The sequence below is a fragment of the Rhincodon typus genome, chromosome 6, assembly GCF_021869965.1.
Source record: "Rhincodon typus isolate 14 chromosome 6, sRhiTyp1.1, whole genome shotgun sequence".
NCBI classification, from domain to species: domain Eukaryota; kingdom Metazoa; phylum Chordata; class Chondrichthyes; order Orectolobiformes; family Rhincodontidae; genus Rhincodon; species Rhincodon typus.
The window spans coordinates 97,785,110-97,810,305 of NC_063337.1; positions in this window are offsets into that span (position 1 = coordinate 97,785,110).

Consider the following 25,196-nt stretch of genomic DNA (forward strand, 5'->3'; position numbering starts at 1 on the left):
TGAAGGGTCTAGGCCCGAAACGTCAGTCTCTCTGCTCCTATGATGCTGCTTGGCCTGCTGTGTTCATCCAGCCCTGCACCTTGTTGTCTCGGATTCTCCAGCATCTGCAGTTCCTACTATCTCTGATTTGAATATTATGTGTTGGTTTTTAAAGAAAATATATCTTCCAAACCTCAAATTACGCAGCATGTGACTTTGGTCTGTGAACATTCACCATGCAATAACCCATTACTAATGACTGATTTATGTCCACCATTCCTAAACCTACATTCAACACAAACTATTCTTACACACCGTCTTTCCTTTCTGCTGTGGAAGTATTGAACTACTAAAACAAGCAGTATTGAGGGTAGTAGCAAATAGAGGCAAAGTGGGTAGTCATATAATTTAGTCTCAGCTAAAAAATACAGAACACAGAACATCAAATAAATAAGTAGTTTAGTGCAGAGGCCTTCCAGAAGCTCCCCATGAAACACACAGCCACAGGGGACTAGAGAGGAGGATACTGTGTAGTTGTGATTAGTTGCAAGACATTGTTTGTCTGCAATGCTTCAATAGCATGTAACTCACTATTGTAGTCTGATCTGCTTTGTGGTTGTTAAACAAATACTAATCAATATCAATCCCCTCTGTTCAGATACATCTTATTCACAGAAAATTGTATTAAATAGTTTTGCTCAGACACAATGAAGCTGTATGTTCGAAGCTAGATAGTGGTTTCAGGTTTGTAAAAAAAAACAAAATTTTACTGTAAAGAAATTGCTTTGCCTTTTCATATGCCCACTAGAGTGTTTTTAAGTGCCTCTAAAGCACATCTCTTGTTTCGACCAATAAGATAGGAGGCGTTAATATGATATTTTCAAATCCCTGAGGACAAACAAGAAAAATTGATGAATAAGAGAACAGGGGAAGTAATGAATGAGGCCAGATTAGAAAGTCTGTGAAGCATGGAGTGCAGGGTATCTACAATAGATAACGACATGTGCATGCTGGGAAACAACCCTTTTGGGAAAAAAAAGCCAACGTCATTGTAGCTAGTTACATTAATGCAAATTACAGGTTTAATCAATAGTCACAAAGATGTTAAAGATTTTGTTTAAGTCTCGTAGTGATGATGCTAATTTGATGGAATAGTTAATCTGGTTGGCAGCTGGTAAAAATTGGTCGAATTCTGCTACTGTTCACACTGATAAAAGCTGAGGGTGAAGAAGTGATCACTTATTTACCTCTAGTGCCTGCTAAAAACATGCTTTCCCATTGGGAGTTGAGGATTGCAGAATCACCTTTCATAGGTATGTGATGCCAGTCATTAGAAAAATAGAGCTCCAATTGAGATGAAACAGGGATACACTGAAAAATATTTGAAATCAATGTGAATCCTGTATTAGTATAGGCAGTTTCACAATTCTAATAACTTGCATTTATATAGCACCTTGAACATAGAAAGTTGTTCTGAGGAACTGTATTCAGACGAAACTTGATACAATGCCGTCTATGCACAAGGAATTAAATAATATTCTGAAAACAGCAGCCAGGCCCAGTAACTTGAAATATTCTGTCCGATTCCTGCCAATGTGCTGACACAGCAACAAGCACAAACATGTCACTGTATCAACAAGTGGCCCAATTGGACTAAAAATGTGTACATCAGTACAAAAATAAGTACACAATCTCAAAAGCCAACAGCCCAACTCACATATGTGCACATACAACCATGTTGTGCACTACTGTACAGTAATATAATTACTTATAATATTCCAGCCATGTGTATTGTAGTTAAGCTTAAACAAGAACAATTTTTTTTATATGGTTCTGGCTCAGTTTTACTATCACTCATTCCTTGACAGATGTGAATGAGAAGATGGGATTCTCTTGCTCTCACACATCAGTCTGTTGTACCATCTCGACACGTCAAATTTATGCAGAAAAGTTGAGAAAGAAGTGGAATGTTGATGTGATTTGGAGCGTTAAGGTGTCATTTTATTAAACTATCAAGATTTTTCATTGCTTCTGTCCATTAAATAGTGAGGAGTAGCTTGCAAATAGCTGATGTGTACTCCCCATGGAAGACAATCAGCACCAAGGGTCCAATTCTGTAAAATCACCATGATAGCTGACTAAATGTGGGCTTTACAATTTGTATTTTCCCAATCAGTTCAGAAAAATTGTCTCCAAATCTGCCCCAATTATAACTAAGCAACAGACTAATTTTTGTAATATGTTTACCGAAGGCAAAACAACAAGCATCAGAGGGTAAGAAACCTATCAGTGTGGTTTTAAGGGTAAACGTATCTCCCTTATAATGTAATATAAAAAGCAACTTTTTATTTATATAGCACCTGCGATGAACTCTGGACATTGGCCATTGAAATACACCAAATAGTCTGACAGTGTTATACTCAGGTTGTATGTGAAAACTAAACCTATGAAAAGTTTGATCTGGTCTCAACTAAACTAGGAGACAACCTTGAACCACAAAGATCTGCACATATTTAATTGATCTTGGATGGGCTTCTTTCAACGATGTTCAAAGTGTCAGTTGTTGTCAGTGATTTGTCGGGCGCTGAAAGTTAGCCATCATTTTTTCCCCCTTTGTATCTCTTGTAACCCTTATTTATTTCTCTGAATTGACAATCATTTTGTCCAATCTAATTTGCACTTCAGTCTCAAGTTATAGGTATTTGCTCAGATGTGTCATGACACACCCCTGCAGCAGGTAGGACTTAAACCCAAGTCTTCTCGTTGAGAGGTAGGAACACTACCACTGAGCCACTATAGCCTCGAAGTTCAACCTATAGCACGATTAATGAATCTTGCTGTTAAGGAGATTTGCAGCTGCATGCAATGATCAATCAGGTTCTAGGTGCCTTGTTTCCTTCTATGCATTATATTACCTGGTAATATAAGCAATAAAATATCATCAAGATTCAAAAGGCATGTGCAATTCTAACTCAGGGCAGTTGTTATTCATTGCATTTCTGGAGCAGATTTTGCACAAGTGGAATAGGGACTAGATGATCTATTATTGATCATATTTGAGGGATTAATATTGTCAAAGCAATGCAAGAACTCCACTGCTCGTTTTAAAATTGTGCTATCTGACCTACAATATCAACATGACAGGCAGAGAATGTTAGTTCGATGTCTCATCTGAAAGACATGACCTATGACAGTGCAGCATTCCCTCAACACTGTCCCAAAGTAGTTAACTTGGTGAGATTTCAAGTTATGGAAATGGAACCTGCAATGATTCTGACTTAGAGTTGAGACTGATCCAAGGATGACATTTAAAATATTTGATATTTTCTTCCCTTGTAGATAGGATTGCAAAAACACACTGCGGCTAAGGGACTGAGAAACCTGTTGCTCACTGTGCAAACTGACGGCCACGTTTTCCTCTATCACATTCCAAAAGTATTCATTGACTGACAAGCATTTTAGAATGACTTGGAGTTGAAAAAGGTGCTATGTAAATGAAGTTTTTTTTGAAGTGTTATGCCATTCTTGTCTGCTCCACCAATCGGTGAGATTGTGGCCGATCTAATAATTCTCAATGACGCTCTCCTGCCTCCTCCCTAAAATCTTGACTGCCTTACGAATTCAAAATCTGTCTGTCTCACCCTTGAATATACAAAACAACTCAACTTCTACAGCTTTCTGTGGCAAAGAATTCCACAGAATCATTACCGTTTGAGAGAAGAAATTCCTCTGTACCTCTGTCTGAACTGCATGACCCCTTACTTTGAAATTATTCCCTCTGGTCTTAGACTCTTGACAACTTTTTAATCCACATCTGACAAGTGGGCGTCTTTTAAAAGCCGGTTGATAAAAGCACAGGACTTACATGTTCCTGCCAGGATGAAAGATAAGGATGGCAAGATTCAGGGACCCTGGATGACAAGAGATTTTCAAAAAGAAAAAGGAAACATATGAAAGGTTTTGGAAGCTAAAATCAGACAATGCCCTTGAGGAACAAAAACAGAAGTTGCTGGAAAAGCTCAGCAGATCTGGCAGCATCTGTGAAGAAAAAACAACCAGAGTTAACATTTCGGTTCTGGTGACCCCGCTTTGTTATATTCCCTTGAGGAATATAATGTAAACAGGAATGAACTTAAATAAGAAATTACCAGGGCTAAAAGGGGCCATAAATTGTCCTTAGCAAGTAGGATTTAGGAGAATCCTTTGTTTAAGAAGGACAAGAGGAATAATCGAGGAAATTATAGGCCGGTGAGACTTACATCATAGAGTCATAGAGCCATACAGCACTGACACAGATGCTTTGGTCCAACTTATCCACACCAACCAGACATCCCAATTTGACCTAATCCCATTTGCCAGCATTTGGCCCATATCCCTCTAAACCCTTCCTATCCATGTACTCATCCAGATGCCTCCACTACTTCCTCTGGCAGCTTATTCCATACATGCACCATTGTCTGCATGAAAAAGTTACCCAACGGGTCCCTTTTAAATCTTTCTCCTCTCACCCCAAACCTAACTTTGGACTCCCCTACCCTAGGAAAAAGACCTTTGCTACTCACTCTTTCGGGCCCCTTATTATTTTATCAATCTCTATGAGGTTATCCCTCAGCCTCTGATGGTCCAGGGTAAAAACGCCCCAGCTTTTTCAGTCTCTCCCTGTAGCTCAAACCCTCCAGTCCCAGCAACATCTTTGTAAATCTTTTCTGTACCCTGTCATGTTTAACAACATCTTTCCTATAGAAGGGAGATCAGAATTGTATACAGTATTCTAAAAGTATCCTCATCAATGTCCTGTACACTGCAACATGACATCCCAAGTCTGTTCTGATCAATGAAGGCCAGCGTGCCAAATGCTTTTTTTACTACCCTGTCTACCTGCAACTTCATTTTCAAGGAACTATGCACTTGCATCCCTAGGTCTCTTTGTTCGACAGCACTCTCCAGGGCCCTACTATTAACTGAGTGGTAGGGAAATTGTTGGAGAAGATTCTTAGGGACAGGATATATTTTCAATAGAAAAGGAATGGACTTATGTGGTATAGTCAGCATGGCTTTGTGCAGGGGAGATTTTGTCTTACAAATTTGATTAGGTTTTGAGGAAGTGATGAAGATGATTGTTGTGGGTAGGGCAGTGGGTGTTGTCTACTTGGACTTTACTAAAAGATTTCACAAGGTCCCTCATGGTAGGCTGGTCCAGATTATTAAGGCACATGGGATCCACAGTGAGTTGGGAAGTTCAAAACAAAATTGGCTTGGTCATAGAAGACAGGATTGTTGTCAAGGGTTGTTTTTCTGACTGGAAGTCTGTAACCAGTGGTGTTCCACAAGGATCAGTGCTGGCACCCCTGTTGTTTGTAAATGATTATAAATGATTTGAATAAAAATATAGGTGGTTCAATCAGAAAGTTTACAGATGACATGGAAATTGATGGAGTTGTGGATAGTGAAGAAGGTGTCAAAGGATACAGCAGGATATAGACAGTTAGATATAGAAATGGCAGATGGAGATTAAGCCAGACAAGTGTGAGGTCATGCAATTTTGGAGGTCAAATGCAAACGTTGGCAATCCAAAAATTGACAGGATTCTGAGAAGCATTGATATACAGAGGGGTTTGGTGTGTAATTCCATAGCTCCCCAAAATCGGCAACAGAAATGGATAACATGGTAAAGAAGGCATAAGTAAAGAAGATACCAATCCAGGCAACATTCTGATAAACATCTTTTGTGTCTCATGTCAAGACTCAGTGATCATGGAAAGCATATTCAGAACATGGCTAGTTTAATTATCAACTTATAGATCCTTCCAATAGGCCTGATGGCATGTGATGAAAGTGGGAGAGTTTTCTGATCATCAACAACAAAAACAAAAGTTGCTGATAAAGCTCAGCAGGTCTGGCAGCATCTGTGAAGAGGCAAAACAGAGTTAACTTTTCGGGTTTGGTGACCCTCCCTCGGAGTTTCCTGATCATCAATCCTGATTAAGGCGATAGCAAACCACTGCAGCACTTTGTCCATAAGCATGGGAAAGTCATGCAAATAGAACTACTTAGCCAAATGTGACAGCCGTCAGCAATTTTCCTAAACCTGCCTTCGCTCTGCTGCTGTAACATCACTGCATGGTGCGTTGGCGGTTTTGTTTACTTGGGCCACTGGAGTTTCTGTGCACTTTCAGCAAAGTTACGATGGTTTGGCCAAAACATCTTGAATGAATTCATCTTTTTCCTGGCATGGTTGGCAGCTGATATAGCATTATGAAGTAATATTGATTATATTCCTAAAGAAACACCACTTCAGGGAAATCTAATAGGTTCATTTGCATTTACCACCATTATTACTTTATATATTTGTAAGCTTGACATGTGGTCAATTTTCACTTCCTGTACTGGGTGAAATTTTAATGGTTGCATATTTAAAATGGCAATTCAGCCCTTACTACTCTATACTCACTGACTCCTATTTTGGTTGGAGCCATTACATTGGAGGTCGAGATGCATGCTGGAACCAGCAGGTTCATGCAAGTTGGGTTTCAATGCAGTCAATCAGACCTCTGTGATTTTCAAATATCAATGGGCAGGATAACTAATGCACACAATCTGGTGGACCTAAAGGAACTGTTACAGACTGCTCTGAAGTATGTACATAAAAGTTTTGTATTTTTGTGGGATCAGGAAAAATAGCACTCTTCTGGGTCACAGAAAAGTTGAACTCTTGAGACTGACTTCCTTTTATATTCATTAAATCAGTTGCACTGCACAGTAGGATCACTAGATATATACACACACACACACACAGACCTTGCTATTTAATCAACACAGCGAAACTGTGTCACATGATTAAACACTAGCCATTTACCATTCACATTGATGGCAATAGCAAAGACACTGCTTATACAATATTAAACACTCGAGCTATTTTGGGCAAATTCAGCTAGACAATCAGCTGGTACAATGACCTTGGCTACTTAATCCTGTCATTAGTGTTGAGTTACAGCCTGCTTTAAGCAACACTGACTGCAGCGATAGACACAGTTAGAAAACAAAAAGTGATGACAATTTCCATCTTAATCAGGATTGACGAGCTGCCATAGATAAGCCAATGTGATCTCACATGGAATTTTAGGCTTCTGAAATCTGTTGTCATGAATCTAGAAACTGCATGTTCAATGGAAGACGCCAAAGTTTGAACACAAGCAGAAGACGAAGCACAAAAGCAAAATGACGATATTGAAGAGGGTCTTTTGCTCTAGTTTGAGAGTGTGCAGGGGAGAAATGGTCAAAAGTCACATGACACCAGGTTATAGTCCAACAGGTGACAAAGTGGCGATGCTCCAAAAGCTTGTGATTTCAAATAAACCTGTTGGACTATAACCTGGTGTCATGTGACTTCTGACCTTGTTCACCCCAGTCCAACACTGGCACCTTCACATCAGAGGTGAGATGAGCTAGTCAGCAACCCAAATTCTGATAATAACGTCAAACATTTTGCATTGCAGGAAGGGGACAGGGGATAAAGAAAATAAACAGGTGGCTTGTGGTGAAGAAGAGAAATTACATCTTTGCATTCAAAAGTAGTAGAAATGGTCCCTGCATATTAATGATTAAACCAATTGACCACTATAATCTCTGCCGGTTGGAATCATACATAATACAAATAAAAAATAATTGTTGAAGGTCAGTCATCTCAGATCCAGGACGTCTCTGCAGGTGTCTGTCAAGATAATGTCTGAGGCACATCTTTAGCTGATACATCAATAGAATTGACAGGACAGCACTTTCTGATGATGGTGCTTTAGACAGTTCTACGTTGTCTGACCAGTTCCATTTCCTCTTTGAGATATTGTGGGTCTGGAGTCACATGTCAACCAAAGAATGTAAGGAAAACAGATTTCCTTTCTTCAAAGACATTAGTGAACAAAATATCTTTCTCTAACAATAATTTCATGGTCATCATTAGACTTTTAAATCCAAATCTTTTCCCTGTCAGGTTCGAACTCAGGTCTCTGGAACATTACTTGGCTTATTGTATTGGATTGCTAGCCCAGCGTCAATACCACTTGGTCGTTGCTTATGAACAAAATACACAGCTAGCTGTTAAAATCTTAAGCGGAAATTTGGACTTTGATTTCTGGAATGTAAGAGTCGAATTTTCTCATTCTCCAAAACTTCTTGACATTGACCACACCATTCAAGGACTAGGAAAATTCAACCCTTTACGTTTGTTTAGGTGGACAATTTTCCAATAGGAACAACCACATAAAAACTCTTCCACCATAATCACCTGTCTAATGTTCCCAGTGTCTTCTTCTATCTTTCCTGATCTTTTTCTCTCTCAAACACAATTTCTTTCTTTCCAGACAACTCCACAAAGGCTTGACTCAACTTTCTTTTCAAATTTCTACATTTTTGTTTTTGGACTAGTGATACTAACTTTGGGGTATTAAGAACATCTCTCTTTTCTGTCTCATACCTGATTCCTCTCTTGAAACCAACGAATACACCTGTAAAGTTTTTTCGACACACTATAAGGGCATAGTCCAATTTTTTTTTAGGCCATTTCTGTTTTGTGGCAACTTTCTCAAATTTTGTTTTATAAGGTGGGTATGACTGAAAGGGTTATCTGACATGATAAGATAAACTCCACCTATCGGAATGTAAATATCTATTTGGAGGAGCTATCCAGATCTCCATGTTTGTACCAGAAGAGGGTATATGTGCTTCAGTGATTGTTCTTAGTGTTAACAGTGATTAGCTAAAATATAATGTGTACTTAATCTTCACTCATGAAGACAATTGTGAATCTTAGGTAATACATATGTCTATTAAGTAATAGGGAATAACATATAATATAGGATAAACATATCCTGTTTAATTAAGGCTGATCCTATCTTAGGCCTAAGACATTGTGTGCGTATCTTTCTCCACGAGGTATCAGTGACATAGACTACAACCTGAAAGAAGGACTTTTGGCAGTGTACCTACCCAAGATATCCTGGCTCATATCTGACATTACAATATGTTTCTGCTCCATCCTCACTAAATTTAGGAATTGAGTGAAATTCTTTGCAAAATATATCTGGATCATCTTAATCTTTTACTCCAGATACGTGAAACCTCAGCCTTTCTTTCCCTAATTCTAATTCAGATTTTCAAACTTTCTTCTCACTTTCTGATTTCTTTCTCATTTGGATCTGAGATTTAACTGTTTTTGATTTAACTTTTTTATTTTTTGCTTCCCAACTTCAAGCTCTCTTGTGTTCATTCAATTTGTGAAATTTAACCTGAACATTAGTTTCAAGTGCTGTGCCAATTCTTCAACAACTTCTCCTTCCTAGCTCCTTATTTCAAGTCAATCTCTGATTCTTTCCTATCACTTTAAAACTAATATTGGGCAACTATTGCAAGGCATTATTTCACATATCCTCCCTTCCAAATGGTGTGAGCATTAACAATAACTTTGTTAATTTTTTTACCGGATACAGCCAAAGGAAAGAGTGAGGATTTCTTTGTTTAATTTCTGGAAAATCCGAAGGGACCATTTTACCATCTTGTTTCAAGATCCCATATGAGCCCAACATTTGTTATTCTCATTGTACAGCCTGACAACCTTTAAAATAAGGGATTTCCCATGACAGCAGAAAAACGATGACAGGATCTCATTTCTAAAAAAAAAACCTTTACTGTAACAATCAAAATAGAATCAACATAGTTCAAACATTAATTAATAGGCAATGAATACTTCAAATAAAAAGGTAAATCTAACTCTAAATATCATTAAATCTTGCACTACTGTCGCACTCCATTCAAACCCACAGTCTTTACAACTCTTGTACATGATTAACTTTATCTTCACTTCGGACACAGCATTTCTGATGGTGTAGAATCCCAAGAGTCTTTCTTCTGCAATCCTCTTTGTCAGCCCCATTGGGACAATTTAACTGAAACTGAAACTGTCTTATTCACTTTCCCCCTTGTGGAGAAGTGAAGTTGAGGCTAAGATCAGATTTATTGAATATCGTAACAGGCCAGAGAGACTGTTTGTCTTAAACTTGCTTCTATATTTTTTTCAATGATCTTACATTCAGTAGCTAGTGAGAGTTCTTCTGTCTCCAATCTTGGAAAGTGTAATTTACCACTATTCTTACTTGCTAAATTAGTAACTAAGTCAAATGAATGAACAAATATAGTTGGAGGGACCAGATTCCTTGATGTAACTGAGTGTTTGGGCACAACACTGTGTTCCCAGAGAGACATATTTGCCTTAAATGTGAAATAATACCATAGTGGCCAGTATCTCTTCATCAAGTCACCCTTTAATTACATATGCACCATATATCAGCTCTGACCAGCCAGCTGAGAACCAGTTCCTAGAATGAGGGGACTGTCCAAATTTCCTGTTTATATCTGTCAGCCAGGGCTCCCTGTTTGGCCCAGGTTAACAACCCCAATCAAGGATCTCATAGTTAATGAGATCAACATTACCTTCAGTCCAATCACCACAGTGTTTTAAACTGAAAGAAATTTGGCTGACAGTTGTTGAGCTGGAAACGAGCTGTAGATGTTGCTGACGATCAAGGAGGAGGGGAAATTGACCTGCACATATTCTTCTATGATGCAGTTGTGCCCCTTGGGTTGTAAGAGATTTTTCAGTACTGGTTACTGGTTAGAGGGCATTGCTGCTTGTCAGGTTGGAGTTCCAAGATGCAGTAATAGAGAAGCATCTCAGTCAAGTACTTGATGAATAGGCATGAGTTATTTTGTTTCCTGAGTGGGTGAGAACAAGGATCTTAGGGTGAATGGTAAACTAATACATGGGACTATGGGACAGAAGGGCAGTCAAGTGAGAGATGTCAAAAGAAATGTTGTAGGAGACAAAATAATAGAGGATATTATAATCAGGAGATTAATTGTTTTCTACTATCTATAACATAATTAAAGTTCTGAAGATGGTGTTGCCTGGCCAGTAGAAGAGATATAGACATCTCCTCACATCTTGAGAAGAACGTGGAGTTGGGAGAAGATCCACTTGCTGAGGTCCACATTGGCACCAATGATATAACCAGAACAAAGAATGAGGCTTTGTGAAGGGAGTTTGATAGACAGAGTGCTCAATTAATCTTGTCCATCCTTTGAGATGAAGTGGACCACTTTCCCTGCCTGGAGTGTCTCAGACGGTTCTGCTGCAAAAAAAAAACAGGATACTGCAGATGATTGAGTTTTGGATGAGTTGTTTGGTCTGGATTTGCTGCTCTTTCATTCCCTCTCTCTCTCTCTGTCTCTCTTTCTCTCATTTAAAGGTGCTTGCTTTTGAAGGAAGCTGCACTATTTTAAATTTGGTTGGACCAGGTACTGTGATCCTGGGTGAGCTTTTCCCAGGAAGCCGAATTTAAAACACCTAAATGAAACTTTCAGAGTATTCTGGTTATGCTTCCTTTGACCACCGTGAGAGTACACACTAGACCCAAACCTCCAATAGATTCTTTTTCTGGTAAGTTAGTATCAGGCATTCTGGCTACATTAAGCTGTGTGTCTCAGTATGGTGTGGATGATTGGCTTGCTAGTTCAGGTGAGCATTGCTAGGGTCTGTATTTTTTTCTGCCCTTTGATCTTCAGAAGTTCAGAAGTTATCTTGATCAGAGTGATCGTGGTTGAGCTCCTTTGCATGATGTTGCTACATTACCTTTTCAAGATAGAAGAAGGTGGGCTGGTCTATTCCTATATAGACCTGATAAACAGACTTACTATTCTTCCTTATCAGACTGATGTAACAAATCTGCCAAAGGCCATGTTCAGACGGAGAGTCATAGCTGATTCGAAATGTTAATGCTGTTTCTCACACCATAGATCTTCCTCCTGGTGTTTGATACTTTTTTGCCAAAACTTGCTTTCACAGCTGCATCTCCCTCCTCAGTGACTGTCTCTAGATACACCTTACGCTCCCCCAGCCCTGCTCTGAAGAAATTACATCAGACTCAAAATGATAACTCTGTTATTCTCTCCACAGATGCTACCAGACCTGCTGAGTTTCTCCAGCATTTTTTTTGTGTTTGTTTCCGCAAAATGCTAAGCTTGATTTCACTACTCTCGCATCATCAATACAGACACTGCAAATGAAAACAGAAACTCAGCAGGTCTGGCAGCATCTGTAGGATGAAAGCAGAGTTAACTTTTTAAGTCTGGTGACTCTTCATCAGAATATCTCAAGAAAGTGTGCTGCCAAGAAAAGTGAATTTATCAATTGCTGATGGGTTCTGGTCAAACATTGAAACATCGAGCTTGGCATAAGGGGTCTCATGGATCACGCTGGTGCATTACTTCAGCTTTCTTTGCACTGATCATAATGCCAAGGTTCTTGCATGCATGAAATTGCAATATATGCCCTTGGAATTGTTGGCCAAAGAAGGTGCATTCATTGTGTGGCAAAAAAGATTGATTTCAAACTACAAATTCTTTCAATACATCTTTATCTATATATACATATTTTCAATATTTGGTGGCATGGTGGCTCAGTGGTTAGCACTGCTGCCTCACAGTGCCAGGGACCTGTGTTCGATTCCACCCTTGAGTGACTGTCTGTGTGGGCTTCCTCTGGGTGTTCCAGTTTCCTCCCACAGTCCTAGGATGTGTAGGTTAGGTGGATTAGCTGTGCTAAATTGCCCATAATGTCCAGGGAGGTGCAGGTTAGGTGAATTAGCAGTGGGAAATGCAGGGTTACAAGGGATAGGGTAAGTGGGTGGGTCTGGTTGGGATGCTGATTGGAGGGTAGGCGTGGACTTGATGGGCCAAATGGCCTACTTCCACAATATAGGGATTCTAAGGATCTATGATTTATGACATGTAGTTAAAGTGTGAGTGATTTTTAGTTAGCCATATTTGAAGCAGTTTGGCATCCCTTGAGCCATACCTTGAGTTGCAACCTGTCAGACGGAGAAAGAAAAGCTAGCTATCAAAACAGACATAGGCTTTGCTTTGTCTGTCTCATACATCTCTTGACATGAGAAGTCTTCATAGAATCCCTACAGTGTGGAAACAGGCTTTTTGGCCCAACAAGTCCACAATGAACCTCAGAGCATCCCACCCAGACACATCCCCCTATAACCCACCTAATCTACACCTCTCTGAACACTACAGGCAATTTAGCAAGGCCAATCCACCGAACCTACACATCTTTGGACTGTGGGAGGAAATCCACGCAGACATGGGGAGAATGTGCAAACTCCACACAGAAGGTCGCCCGAGGCTGGAATCAAACCTGGGTCCCTGGCGCTATGAGGTAGCCGTGCTAACCACTGTGCCACCGTGCCACCCTAAGTGATAGATTGCTGAGAGGAAGACAGAGGTTAGGAAGAGTTTTCAAATCCAACAAAGGCTGATCAAAAAGGTGCAAAGAAAACAAGAACACAGAGAGCTTTGATAAACAATGTAAATGAATAATCCATTCCTTTATTTCAATCTGACTGAGTTAATGTCTACTTTTGAAATGCACACACAGACATCAGAGAGCACATCCTACTGATAAGTGAAATGCTGACTTTGTGATACCACATCGGTGTTATGAAACGCTGTTCGATAGTGCTAGATAATGATTTCAAAATGAAAGTCAAGGGCAAAAAATGGCACGTTTATGCCAGCAATTTGTAACAATTATTCTACAACAAGCAGGGATCCCCCCATTGTGTTGGTTTTGGTGATTCACAATTATTTTCTTCAAAGATGTGCAGGAACTTGTCAGCTACTGATGAGCAGTCTCTGTACAGAGATGTAAATAAAACAAAGTGTTCCTTATGTGTAAGGACTCTAACGTTTGTGTTGGACCCGAGTAAAAGGCATATTCTTTTGGCCTCATGCAATTTGGTTGGCAGCACATACAAGCCAAAGGTGTTGTCTCCTCCTACTTTTTTTTATTCTTTCACGGAATATGGGCATTGCTCCAGGCCAGCATTTGGTACCCATCCATAATTACCTTTATAAGAGAGGTGGTGAGCCACCTTCTTGAATCACTACAATCCATATTGGGTTGGGATATAGTTTCAGGATTTGGACCCAGTGGTAGTGAAGGAGTTGTGATCTAGATCGAAGTAAGCTTGATGAATGGCTTGGAGGGGAATGTGTAAGTGATGCTACTCCCGACTTATCTGCTGACACTGTCTTCTTAGGTGGTCATGGATTTCAAATGTGTTGTCGAAGGAAGTTTGGTGAGTCACTATAGACAGTGCACACTGCTGTCTTCCATGTCATTGGTGGAGGATGCAAATATTGAACCTAGTAGATTGATCCTGTGGTAGGCCAGATATCAGCTGAAATTCAAATATTGCTGAATATCAAGGTCAAATATATAAGCTACATTGAGAATTGTTAAGTATTTGTGGTTAATAGAAATTAATCGGATACATCGGGCCAAGTGTTTTGATCAGGGTTGGATACACAGGGTAGAATCTTCTAGTCACTGTATAACATGGGCTCCTGTGGGATAATTGGGAAAATAGATTGAGATTAGCAGAAGGGAGATTCTTGATGCTTGAGGCAAAAAGTCCCAATTATCAACCAGCGTTTGAACAGCGAGGCGAGAATGTCACAAATGAGTGGTGAGAAGACTATATGCAACCATTTGCATGCATTAACATCACATTATTGCTATTCTTATCACATTTATAAGCAGTTTGCCTTTTCACCTACCCGTTGTATGGAAACTGGACTGACTACTTACGAGCTGAAAGTCAAAGCAGTTACCAGGCAACTCCAATCCTGTGGCCCTCCATCTCAGACTGCCGTCACCAGCATCCCAGGGCATGCTTCATGGGCATCCATGGAACATGCGCCCCTTATCCATGGAAGTTGGATACCAGCTTCAGCCCATGCTCACGGTACATCTCCAATCCACTTGCAAGACAGTTCTCCACTTCAATGTTGCATTTTGGAACACACCAGTTCCTTCAATTGAGATGCTGCTGCTAGGACGCTGCGCACAACGACAGCAGCCATAATTAATTGGGTAGAAATGTTGCTCATGGATATGGGGAAAAGGCAGGAGATTAGCATAAGGTAACAGAACTGGTGCAGGCACAGTGGGCCGAATGGCATCCTTCTGTATCATTACTGTTTTGTAATTCTGTCATCTTATGAATTGGATCAGGGTGTACCTTCTGGGCTCTTTGGATTCTCACAGCATCCTTCCCTTCCGTACCTTTTTGCATTTTGCCCCCTCAGCTAGAGCTTAAATAACTCACAGTACCTTTTCTTTTCCTTTATTCATTCACAGGAGCAGGGCATTGCTGGGTAGGCCAGCATTTATTGCCCATCCCTAATTGCCCACAGGGCTGTTAAGAGTCAACCACATGTAGCCCAGACCAGGTAAGGATGGCAGTTTCCTTCCCGCAAGGACATTAGACACTTCTACCTTTTAGTGAAAACACCGAGTCTGGCAGCTTGTTATTGTTGTCAGCAATGACCAGTGAAGGAGGTGGACATGTTGCTGTATGAAACTGTGCTACATCAATCTCACATCTTCACCATGTGCCAGTACCGTGCATGACAAACATGTTGCATGTATACCAACCAGAATAGTCATATCTCAAGGTCTAAGGGGAGTAATCCTGAGTCAAATCAATGGAGACACTCTTCAGTCAAGCAGTCCAAGCATAGTAAGTCTCCAATATCAATCCAGAGACTTGGGCCTGGTCACTCAGCTGCTCGGGATAGTCAGGGTCAGTGGGTCAGTACCTCTACAGTCCATGAATGTGTGCCACAGGCAGCCTCTGGGTTACTGCAACCAGTCTGGGGAGTTGCAACAAGTTAGTTGGGGAGGTATATAGAGATCAGGAAGGTGCCTGGTCACTCTTCAGTTGGGACTATCTATCAAAGTCAGTCAAGAGTGTGGGTCAGAGTGAGTCTTTGTGGTCTGTCCATTAAAAGTCGAGGGCAGTTATCAGGGGTCACTGATGTGAGAGGGATAGAGGTGAACTCAACAATAGGTACTGGACACATTTTGCTGGGATGCAGAGAGGGTAACAATTGTGAAGCAGGGCAACTCAACATGTAATGGGGATGACAATAGAGCATGGCAGTGAAAGAGGTAAAGCAGGAGGGGGATTCATCTTCACTCACTGATGCTGTAGCATTGCTTGTCCGGCATGATAAATCAATATGCTAGGGGCTCATGTTGCAAATTTGGGAGATGAACAGTCAAATAAATGGAATGTGAGTAAGACCAATGCTGATGGGGTTGATGTGGAGGCTTACCATAAAGGGAATGTGAAGATTTGAGGGAGTACCTAGACTGGGAGGCTGACTACATGCCTCACTACATGGTACATGACCGCTGTTTCCCTCCAACATAATGTAAATTGCAAGTTTGCAATGGAGATGAAAATAGCTGGCACAGCACTCAGTGGGCAGGGTAAGTGTTTCATTATTTATTTGGAGTGAGCTTGTCTTCAATAGCATCAACCAGACATCCTTACACCATGGGTGGAAAGATATCTACAAACTCTAACTGATGTAAACAAACATTAAGCATTGCCCTGCTGTGACAAGCTCAAATCCTTGCCCCAAGCAATCTCAACTACATCATGTAACATCGGGAATCAATCCCACTTATAGCTGTGATACGTTAATAATGAAAATAAAGAATCTAGTTGCCAAAGTAGCAGGTTCCTTCCAAAGACAGAAGCTATTAACTTCACACCTTGGACCAGAAACCATTGTGTAGCATTAAGGATGGTTAGGGCTCTATACAGTCAATATTGTAGTTGTGGCTGGACAGGCATTTGTCTACGCACCTGATGGAGGACAGTGAACACACATTTCCAAATGTGAGAAAGTGTTTACAATGAAGAGTCACCCATGCCACTTATACACCCTCAGAAAAACTTTGTATTATTTTCCCTCCTATTAGGTTGTAGTGCAGTCCAGGGGTCTGCAGCTGGGGTGGAGAAAGCCTGCCCTACAGTGGGGCCTGGTAGTCTTGGAGTTTTGCTGGAAGGCCTGGAGCTGCTGGAGGTGTCCTGAACAGAGGCCGGTGCCCCCTCCTTAGCTTGAACTTCCAGGACAGTGAGACTGGTCGGTCGGACATGCAAGGCCTGACTCACTTCAGAGTGTCCTGAGTGAAGAACTTGAGACAGGGGATGAATATATGGTCCGTCCTTCATCTGGGAACTTGCTAGGAGTGTCCTGTCTCCTTGTGAAAAGGGACACTTGGAGTGAGGTCAAAGTCTCTCGTTCCCTTATCGTTCCGGTTTCTGTGCTGTTGGCACTGAGCATTAACGTCTCGAGCAGTAGAGAAGTGCAGGCCTGTGAGAATATTGAGCAGACATTGACCGTGACTTGACTTTCCATGACAGCCACCAACTTTTAGAGGCATTTCATGGCTTCATGGTATTATCACTGGACTGTTAATCCAGAGGTTCCAGGTGATGTTCTGGGGAAAGGTTCAAATCCTGCCATGGCAGATGACAGTGAAATTTGAATTCAATAAAAAAAATTCAAGAATTCAGAGTTTAATGATGACCTCAAATCCATTATGAGGAAAAAACCCATCTGGTTCACTAATGTCCTTTAGGGAAGGAAACTGCCATTCCTACCTGGTCTGGCCCACAGCAATGTGGTTAACTTTTAACTTCCATCTGGGTAATTAGGGATGGGCAATAAATGCTGCCTAGCCAGTGATTACCATATCATACCTATACCCATATCTTGTGAATACATAAGAGAAAACTTTGGGGCCAGCCACATGCTTACATGCCAGAGGCAGCCTGATGCAAACAGCATTAATGAAGTCCTCCAGTTTTTACACCAGCATGTTGAGTACCTCCGACAAACCTCCCTGCTGCTCCCACCCCTGCTCGTTTATTTCGGTGAGATTCTGAATTGGATTTCAAGCTCTCTAGGAAGGTGAATGTCGGCTTGGATTATGGGCACGTCATACCTGGGCATGCGGGTGGAGATGGATGTGGGGTCAGGGCACAGCAAAATGGAGTGAAGCAGGGTACCGACCCAAAACATCAACTTTCCTGCTCCTCTGATGCTGCCTGGCCTGCTGTGTTCATCCAGCTCCACACTGTGTTTAAAATGGAATGGGTGTTGGGTCAGCTCAGGGTTGTGTCAAGGGTGAGAGAGATTGGCACTGATGGATGGGAAGGTTTGTCAAGTTGAGGGGTGGGGGAGCGTGGGGAGTGGTGTTCAGGCCACACGTGTGTGATATTGGGTCAGGGGTGAAGGGTGTCACATCCAACAGATGGAAGGGTATGTTTAGTCTGGTGAGTGGGTACGGGGTTTAAGCCAGTGGTGGGTGGGATGTGGCATGATAGGGTGTTAGGTCAAGAATAGGCATCATGTCCAATAGGGACATGTTGGTTTGGGGATGAAGTTTGTCAGGAATCATGGGTTAAGTGTAGTTGGGGAAGGGGTGTCACGCTGAGGGTGGGGGCTAAGAGTAACAGTTAAATAAAAGCAAAATACTGCAGATACTAGCAACCTGAAACAAACACAAAGACTGCCAAAAGACACTCAGCAGGTCTGCCAGCATTTCAGAGAAACAGAGTTAACAATTTCAAGTCCAGTCTAACACTTCTTTAGATTAATAACTATTCAGGCTGTAGTGTGGGACGTTAATCCTTTAATTTTTCCTGGGTAAATATTAAGCTTAACCGATTTGGGACCCTCCAACGTTTCCAACTTTAAAGGACTTTTTCAAAGAGTTCCAAATGGAGGGAAATTGCCCATTGGAAATTTCCAGGGCAATTCTAACACAGCCTGCTGCATTTGAGATTCAGCATGGTTCTAAATGTAGTTTCAGTCTGCGCTGCTCTGGTCAACAGACTATTATGAAAGAAGGGGCCATTATGAAGGAAAACGTTTTGAAGCTATTTGCATTCATTTACCTGATACATAAGTCAGCTACAAGTGAAGAAAACTGCTGAATCACCTAATTATGCAACATCGTTATCACTCCAAAGATTTCACTTATGACAGCACATCATCAGACTGGATTTCTTAAATTACAACATTCTGCATTAATAATGTAGCAAGAGATATTCAATTTACAGCTTGCCTCTTCAGTGCCCTTCAGTCTGTGTGCGACTGGGTCAGTTATCAATCAACAATCTGAACTTCTCATTACAACCACTGCCAACAGCCAATCTAGCAAAGGAAATGTGCAATATTTATTAACTTGTTCTAATGAAACCAGTAAATTCTCCTTCAGTTAAACACGACCTTGTCAATAATGACTTTGTTTTCTGATGGCACCTACCTTTATTTTGGAATCTTTAGAAATTTCTTCTGGTTTTAACCATGTTGAACTCCAAAGCAAATACTAACTAATACTAACTAATCTAAACCTTTGTTAGAAGTTTTTTCCAGATTGTGTGAGCCCAAATTGAATAAAAATTTAGATTCAAAATGCAAGACAAAATAAGACATACCTTCAAGTATTTTCAATATTTTTCAAGTAGCCACAAGATAAATGATTTGTTGAGGAACAGGCTTATTAACAGCATGTATTAACCTTACAAGCAAGTAGGACAATTAGGATGGTGTGATATGTAACTATGCTCTCTGTTTATAATCAGGTTCCATCACCATGCCCTCTGATACTAATGTGAGGAGGCAGCCTAACCACCCATTTTAATTCATGCACAAATTATTTAAGCGTAAAAGAGGAATTGTGTTCAAAGCACTTAGTCATAGAGGTCATTTTTAAAATTCATTCAATTTGTGGGATGTGGGTGTCGCTGGCTGGCCAGCATTTATTGCCCACCTCTAGTTACCCTTGAGAAGGTGGTGGTGAGCTGCCTTCTTGAACCGCTGCAGTCCACTTGCTGTGGGTTGACCCACAATGCCATTAGGGAGGAAATTCCAGGATTTTTGACCCAGCGACAGTGAAGGAACGTCAATATATTTCCAAATCAGGATGGTGAGTGGCTTGGAGGTGAACTTGAATGTGGTAGTGTTCCCATATATCTGCTGCCCTTGTCCTTGTCCATCCACATGGAAGTGGTTTCGGTTTGGAAGGTGCCGTCTGAGGATCTTTGGTGAATTTCTGCACTGCATCTTGTAGATAGTACACACTGCTGCTACTGAGTGTCGGTGGTGGAGAAAGTGAATGCTTGTGGATGTGGTGCCAATCAAGCAGGCTGCATTGTCCTGGATGGTGTCAAGCTTCCTGAGTGTTGTTGAGGCTGCACTCATCCGGGCAAGTGGGAGTATTCCATCACACTCCTGACTTGTGCCTTTTAGATGGTGGACAGGTTTGGGGAGTCAAGACGTGAGTTACTCACCACAGTATTCCTAGCATCTGACCTGCTGTTGTAGCCACTGCACTTATTTGGTGAGTCCAGTTGAGTTACTGATCAATGATAACCCCCAGGATGTTGATAGTGGGGGATTCAGTGACAGTAACACCATTGAATAACAAGGGGCAGTGGTTAGATTGCCTCTTGTTGGTGATGGTCATTTGTATGGCATGAATGTTACTTGCCACCTGTCAGCCCAAGCCTGGATATCTTCCAGATCTTGTTGCATTTTGATACGGACTGTTTCAGTGTCTGAGGAGTTGTGAATGATGCTGAACATTGTGCAATCATCGGCAAATATCCCCACCTCTGACCTTATGATGGAGGGAAGGTCATTGATGAAGCAGCTGAAGATGGTTGGGCCTAGGACACTACCCTGAGGAACTCCTGCAGAGATGTCCTGGAGCTGAGATGACTGACCTCTCACAGCCATGACCATCTTCCTATGTTTAAAGTTCTCGAAGATTTGTAGCTTGGGTTGTGGATGATTTTGTAGACATTCTTGCCGAGCCAGTAGGTTTGGTTGCAAACGTTTTGTCACCCTGCTAGGTAACATCATCGGTGTGCCTCCAGTGAAGTGCTGGTGTTCTGTCCTGCTTGTTATTCATATGCCTCAGTTTCCTGGGTTGGTTGGTATTAATTCCGGTTCTGTCTCTCAGTGGTTTGTACACAGGGTCTAATTCAATGTATTTGTTCATGGAGTTCCGGTTAGAATACCAGGTGTCAAGGAATTCCCTGGTGTGTCTCTGTTTGGCTTGTGCAATTAACAATGTACTGCCCCAGTCAAACGGAGGCATATAAATAACAAGAGGGACAGAACACCCACACTTCATCAGACGCGCACTGACGATGTTATCTAACAGGGTGACAAAACGTTTGCAACAAAACCCACCGGCTCGGCGAGCATGTCTATAACCTCATCCACAACCTGAGCTACAAATCTTCTCAAAAACTTTAAACAACTACGGGCGCAACACCCTCAAGCTGGCCGGCAGATGGGAAATAAATGCCATCTGACTAAGCGCGACCCACGAACACCTATACTTCCTGCACGAATGCCTCAGAAAGCAGGTACTTCCACAAAGCAGAAAGTATAAACCATTGGTCAACAATCCACAGGCACAGAGGACAGCTGAACAGCTGAACAGCACGGCAGCAGAATGATAAGGGTTATGATCAACAATGCCCACAACTGCCTTCACAAATATGAGCGGGACAAATATGAGCGGGAAGCTATGCGCCAAAAAACTCTGTGCTCCAACGCAACCAACCAGGAATGGATATCGACACTAGAACAAGCCATCAGCCTACAACAACAAGGACCAAAACAAAGACAAGAATAGCCCTTCAAGAAAAACTGTTCAAAGTCACCCACATCAACGATGTGGGCAACACAGATTCATGGATTAAAAACGTCTCAGATCAACCGCTTACAGACACTGAGAAGACCGCCCTAGTACACAGACTGTAGTTATAATTACAGAGATGCCAAAAAGATTGACTTCCTGACTGCACAGGAGTCAACACTGAAGAACAGACTCACAGAAGCAGTACAACAGACCATCAGACAGACGATAGTCCCAACACTGAGCGAATGAAGTGGAACACATTCAACACAGAAGAGAGGAAAGCCCTGGAAAGACTCAAGAAAGACAGGAACATTGTAATCTTACCAGCAGACAGGGGACGCATGACAGTAATCCTCAATAGAGCCCGATACATTGAGAAAGCTAACGCACTACTAGCAGATACTGACACCTACCAACAGATGGCGATAGAGCCGACACCACCATTAGGAAACCAGATTACAACAACCCTGGAGAAATTACACAACTCAGGAGATATCAGCAAGACAGGCTACCAAAAAATATTGAAGCCAGAGGGATCCAATACATCCCAATTCTACGGCCTCCCCAAGGTACACAAACCGGGACTTGCCAAAGAACTACAATAGAAATTTAAATACTCGTGGACAACACTACCCATTCCATCCACTCATCCCAAGAATTCCTCAACATCATCAAGGACACCAGGACAGAAGAGGATGAGATAATGATATCCTTCAACTCAGCAGCACTATTTACATCCATAAACATCGACCTAGCCAAAGAGGCAACTGCTGGACGAATCAAGTAAGCAGGCAACCCAGGACACCAACAACATCAATAAGGACACCACCATGCAACCATTAGATATGTGCCTCACAACCCACTTCACCTTCAACGACAACATATACAAACAAATCAACACAACTGCAAAGGGATCCCCAATATCAGGGCTGATTGCAGAAGCAGTAATGCAAAGGTTAGAATGGACGGCACTCCCCACTATACAACCCAAACTTTGAGTCCGATATGTACACAACACCTTTGTGATCATTAAACATACAAAACTAGAAGAAACCCACCGACGCATAAACAACATCCTCACTGGGATAAAATTCACGAAAGAATAGAACAACAATTGACTACCTTTTCTGGACATAATGGCAAAAACAATGGGGAACTCAAGACTAGCGTATATAGAAAGACCACATATATAGACCAGACACTCAATTACACTAGCAACCACCCCAATGCCCACAAACAGAGCTGCATCAGGACACCAGTTTAATGAGCCACGACACATTGCAGCAACCAGGAACTATGCAAAACAGAGCAGGAGCACTTATACGGAGTCTTCAAAAGAAATGGATACCCGAAAAGCACAATCCATCGTCACTTCCGAGACAGACTACAACTCGAAGACACAACACAACCAGCTCACTAATCACCCTACCATGTATCAAGGACATTTGAGATGACCACAAGACTACTCAGACACCTAGGAATCAGAGTAATCCACAAACCGACAACCACCCAACGACAGATACTGACGAATGTAAAGGACCCCATACCCAAAACTAGCAAAACTAGAGTAATATACAAAATACCATGCAAGGACTGTAAGCAACACTGTAGAGGCCAAATTGGAACAAAATTGACTGTACAGGTACATGAACAGCAACTAGACACCAAGAAGCTTGACTAATTCTCACTTGTTTCACTACACACAGACAACGAGGACACAAATTCAACTGGGACAACATATTGATAATCGCACAAGACAAACAGAGACATGCCAGGGAATTCCTGAAAGCCTGGTATTCCAACTGAAACTCCATCAACAAACACATTGAATTAGACCCTACGTACAAACCACTGAGAAACAGAACCGGAAGTAACAACAACCACCCCGGCAAACCAAGGCATATAAATAATAAGTGGGACAGAACACTGACACTTCACCAGAGGCGCACTGATGATGTTACCTAGCAGTGTGACGAAACGTTTGCAACCAAGCCCACTGGTTTGGTGACCGTGTCTACAATCTCATTTTCCCATATGTCAGGTATGACTCTAACCACCAGACAGCTTTTCCCCTGCCAACTTGCTCAAGCTGCCCAGTTCTCACAATTAAACGTGTCCCATTTACCTGCATTTCATCCACATCCCTACATACCTATCTCATCCACGTACCTGCCTAAACGTTTCTTAAGTGATGAAATTGCACTCGCTTCCACCACTACCTCTGGCATCCCACTTCAAACAATCACCACCCTCTTTGTGAAAATATTGCCCCCCCGGACCTTTTTGTATCTCTCTACTCTCACCTTGAACCTATGCTGTCTAGTTTTAGGCTCATCTACCATGTGTTAAAGCTGTTGGCTATTACCTTATCAATGACTCCCATGATTTTATATAACTCTGTAAGGTTAGCCCTCAGTCTCCTACGCTTCAGGGAAAAAAAGTCCCAGTCTATCCAACCTCTCCTTACAACTCAAACCTTCCAGTCCAGGGGGCATCCTAGTCAATCTTTTCTGCACTCTTTCCAGTTTAAAAATATCCTTTCTACAGTAGGGTGACCAAAAAGGCATGCAGTACTCCAAACGTACTCCAGTACTTCAATTGTGCAATACTCTCATTATCGTCTAAAGGATCAGTCAGCAATAAAGAATCAGCCTGATTCAGAAATGGATTGCTTGCTCAGTTTATTAATTACATCCTGAGGTGCAAGTTGACCTTGGACATTGTGGTCCAGAGGGAGGGTCTACTTCTGTCACAAGACCCTTAATTTATACTGAACAATGGATTTGGCAATTTGCCAGTTAAGTCATGTTCAACTAATGTTGATTCTGGCTGTTAGAGAATAGGAGGTTATCAAAGTTAAGACTTAATGTCAGTTTTTTTTTGATTTTTGTAGAATAAAAACAAACTATTTTTCTAAACCACGGAAGATCTGTTTTTGTCGAAACTGATTAAAAATATATGAGCAAATCTTCAATTAACTTTTCCCTTTTGGTAATTAGTATTGATGACAGCAATGGAGATAAGATGAGCACTTTTGATTCATGCAATTGACTGCATTATACATCAAAGTAGCTAGGGTCTTCCTTTTTGGTAGATTCTTGGACTATGAGAGGAAACTGGAGCACCCGGAGGAAACCCACCCAGACACGGGGAGAATGTGCAAACTGCACACAGACAGTCGTCCGAGGGTAGAATTGAACTCGGGTCCCTGGTTAGCAATGCTAACCACTGACCCACAACATTGCCTTATCAGCCACTTTATGTCCATAATGTTTTGGGATAAGTAAAAATTGCAGGGAAAGGAAAAGACTGTGGGATCAGAGAGATACGAACTCATGCTTGAATTTGCTAGCTTGGAAGTAAAATGGTAAATGACAATCTGTTCACAAAATTCACAGAAGTTTTTTATTGGAGATTTGAAATTCTTTCACCACGCTGTAAATATTTACTCAAATGAGTTAGGCAAATTTCATAATTATAATTTCTGATCTGTGAAGATGTATTAAAATAATATTAATGTTTATACATTCATGGCATAATTGAAGATTTATTTTAGCTGTTCTAAAGTGTTCCAAAT